Below are 4,322 nucleotides of genomic sequence, written 5' to 3' on the forward strand. Positions count from 1 at the left end.
TTATATCCTCGATGCCCTTCGACTTTCCAGGTTCATTATTCCTAAAGACCCCTTTTTGATTCCTGCTGCCTTATGCTTTTGGAATATGGCTTTCAATTTCTTCCAGTTTCGGTGTGGTATGATGGCCCCCACCGTTCTTGATATTTGCCATCTCCTAGGGCTTTCACCCCATGGTTCTCCTTTTACTCCCAACTATCCAGACCTTCCTGTCAAATTTTCTCTCCCAGCCCTAAACTCTTCTTATAGTGACTTCGTAAAGGCTGAAAATAAGAGAGAAGGTCCTGTGCGGGACAGAGAATTCTTCTCCTTCATATTATACTGGTTATGCAAATTTCTCTTTTGCACCTCATCTCAGAGGATTATGCCTGAGTTTGCTCCACTTGCGAGGGCACTCGTCTTGAAGAAACATATCGCTCTTGCTCCTTATCTTCTAGGTCATGTCTACAGAGCCTGCTCCCAATTTTGCGAAAAACCCCTCGATGCTAACCAAGGAGGTCCCCTCTGGGTGCTCCAACTCTGGCTCTTTGCTTATTTCACTGACCTACATCCCAAGTGTTTAGGATTCCTTGTTCAGGATCCTAGTACTTACGGGGAAAAATATGCTCGGATTGCCCTTTACCCTACTTCCTTTGCTTATTACTTCACCTTCTTTTATCAACTTCCTATCTCTCCATCTGCTTCCTTCTTTTGTCCTTTCGAAGCCAATAGAGGGCCAACCTGGCTACAATCTTTTCTGGCTGATAAGGAATGTTCCACTTCTCCCCACAAAGATATGTGGGCCTCTATATTATTACCAAGGGAGCTGTTCATTGGCACTCTGAACCCTCGAGCCTATAAATGCATATCAGAGGTATACTGCCCTTCTCAATTTGCAAGGCAATTTGGGCTCTCTCAAGGGATACCTGTTCCTCTTTGCAGTCTTTCAAATGTCCATCTCACTGCCAGAGATTTGAGAATACCCAAATCCAAACCAGAGGCAGCAGTACTCAGACTGTTGAAGGAATTGAGTGAATTCCAATTTATCCCCTTTCGCCCTTTTGGCTCAGTCTTAAAAAGGTTTAAGAACTGGTGGACAGCCAATATGGAAGTGCGCCTCTCTGCACATTCTCATGACTTATTGGTGGGGTTGGGATTGCCTTCGAAGGATAAGTCAACAACAGCCCAGAGCACTTCTCCCCCTCCTGAATTTGTCACCACTACTCCTGCCACTTTACCCATTCCAGCCAGGGTTACTAGAGCTGCTTCGAAGAAGGGTGAGTATCTTCAAGTTCTTCTCCTCCCCTTTCATTTCTGAATCTTTTGTTGGTTTTCTTATACTCATGCTTTTGGTGTAGGGTCTCCACAAGAAGAGTCTCCCAAGAGAGCTAAGACTTTAGCTATTCTCAAGAAGAAACAACAAAAAACAAAAAGGAGACTAGTCCTTCCTCCTGAAGTACCTGAATCTCTTGAAGAAGAAGGAGAGGTTGAGTCAGAGAAGGAAGTGCCCTTACAAAGAACAAAGAGACAAAAGGTAGCTGTGTCTTCATCTGATGCCATTGAAAATCCTGTTAGCGAGGCAATCGTCATAATAGCGGAGAAAGAACTTATCTCTGGAGAGTCTGAACCCCGATCTGAAGAAGGGGAGGTTGGAAAAGAATTGGTTGTATCTCTGCCGAGGGAGAAGAGAAAGAGAATGACTGTTCCTGTCATTGACCATGTTAAGGATTCTACTCATAAGGCAGTCGAACAAGAACATTCCAGGGCAATCGTTGTATTTGAGAGAGCCAAGAAAAGATGGCAAGAACAAAGAGAGGAAGCTGCTGCTGCTGATGCAGCACAAGGGGAAATGGTAAGAAGGCAGCAGACTGCTGGACATTACTCTCTCCGCAGTTCTCTCATCAGTACTAGCGCCTCTGGAACAAGTAATTTCTTTTATACCTCTGCTGTTTTTTACTTTATTAGCCTGTGGTATTGAAGTTTAACATTGTTCTGCATTTCTTCTTTTTACAGCGACAACTACTGCACTCACCTTTCCAATGAGACCTTCCTCAATTTCGGTTGAGGTTGACCAAATGCAGAATGTCAGGGTTGTTCGAGTCGTGCTTCCACTTCAAAAGCCTATATTTGTCATACCTTCTTTAGACTCCAGTATTCCTGCATCTCCTTTTCTTGGATTAAAGCCATACCTCCCTTTTTTGGCTCGTAACCTACCTCAATCTACTTTTCCTTCGAGCCTTGCTCTTTCTCTATCCTTTATAGAAACTCCAACTGCTACTCCATCCCCAATGGCAGTTGATTCTTCCACAGAAGACACTGGTAGCCCTTCAATTCATGGTTCATTACCAATGCCCACTTCCAGTCCCTCTTCTCTTGATTTGCTGGTGGCCAAGACCATAGAGGCTGCCAAAGATGCTCCATCCGTTTCTCCCATCCCTATGCAGCCCTTTGCGTCTTCCACCACAACACTCTCTATGCCCTTAATGTCAAGGGATGAGGTAGACATTTTTGAAGGAAGACTAGCTAGTCTCTTTGACGTACCTTCTACCTCTCCCACTTCTACTGCTGAAGCTGAGCCATTAGCCTTGGCTAACTCCTTATTGGAAATCTTCGAGAGTTCTCCTTCCTCCAGTAACAAGCCTTTTGTACCTTCAGTAGATTTGTACACATGCTTGCAACTGCTGACTTTCTTTTCAAGGATCCCCTTCGAGGCTTTACAAAGGCCAATCATCAGGAATGGGTTCCTTCAATGCTGTAATATTGCTGAGCAGTCTGCCATGAGTGTCTCAAGTCATCTATCTCAGGCTGCAGCTACTATTGATTTTTATCTCAACATTTGCCATGCTGCTAAGGCTGCGGATGATAAGCTGGCTAAGGACCAGAGTTTTGTTTCTCAAGTGCATACCGAAGTATCATCTCTGAAAGAACAACATTCTTCTGCCTCCCACTTTCGAGTCCAACTTCTGGAGAAGAAAGCTCAGCTCGAAGAGGAGTTAGCCGCGGTAAACCAAGCCTTGGTTCGAACTGATAAGAAACTGCACATCACCAATCAAGGGCTGGCTAATCGAAAAGAAGACATGGCTGCGGCTATTTAATTATTTCCTTCTCTTAGCAATAGGAAAGCTATTGTACAAAAACAACTAAAGCATTGTAATGATTTTTGGGCCAATTTGTGGCACAATGTACTTAATTCTTTATGAAAGCACAATATTTTGAATATTACTTGAACAAGCTTGTGTTTTTGCATATGGTGTTCACTCTATCCCTTGTGTTTCCCAAACGGTTGGAAAATAAGGTTTTAAATATCTGCCATTAATCTTTTTGGGATGTACATAACCATTCAAATTTCTTAAATGGTATGCTCCAAAAGGCAGAACCCTATGAATTTGATATGGTCCTTCCCAATTAGGTGACCATTTGCCAAACTTATGGCTTTTAATCCCAATTGGGAGTATTGTCTTCCATACCAAATCACCTTCATCAAAGCCAATGTGTTTGACTTTCTTATTATAATTCTTGGCTGCTTTCTTCTTTTGGAAAAGAATGCTATTTAATGCCAAAATTCTGGCTTCATCTATGCCTTCTAATTCTAAGCACATACTTTGATGGTATTGTTCAGGATTCAATTGATCTTGACATCTTACTCTCAAAGATTTAACATTAATCTCTACTGGTAAGACTGCATCATGTCCATACACCAAAGCATAGGGAGTGACTCCTGTGCTTGACCTCGGTGAGGTCCTATATGCCCACAGAACATCCAATAATAGGTTATGCCAATCCCTGGGATTGTCATCCACAACCTTTTGTATTCCTTTTTTCAAAGACTTATTGGATGACTCAGCTTGACCATTAGCTTGTGCATAATAGGGTGTGGAATTAACAAGGCTAATTCCAAATTCTGCCACAAAAGCCTTCACCATTTTCCCATCAAACACAGTTCCATTATCAACTGTTATGGTTTGCGGGATGCCAAATCTATGGATCAAGTCTTTAATAAAACCAATAACTTCTGTTTGGTCTACAGCCTTGTATGGCTTAGCTTCGACCCATTTAGTGAAGTAGTCAGTGGCCACTAGAATGAAACAATGATGCTTCGAAGAAGGTGGGTGTATTTTTCCCATCATATCCATGGCCCACCCTCTAAATGGCCAAGGCTTCACTACTGCATGTAGGTCAGTTATGGGCACGTGCCTTATTGTGCCATGCTTTTGACATGCCTCACACCCCTTTGCATATTCTATGCAGTCTTTAAGGATGGTTGGCCAATAATAGGAATGCCTTCGAAGCAACCATCTCATTTTTACACCAGGCTGATGAGCACCGCAGATGCCTTCATGAACCTC

The sequence above is a fragment of the Camellia sinensis genome, chromosome 9 (genome assembly GCF_055761805.1).
Source record: "Camellia sinensis isolate YWXY chromosome 9, ASM5576180v1, whole genome shotgun sequence".
Classification (NCBI taxonomy): Eukaryota; Viridiplantae; Streptophyta; class Magnoliopsida; order Ericales; family Theaceae; genus Camellia; species Camellia sinensis.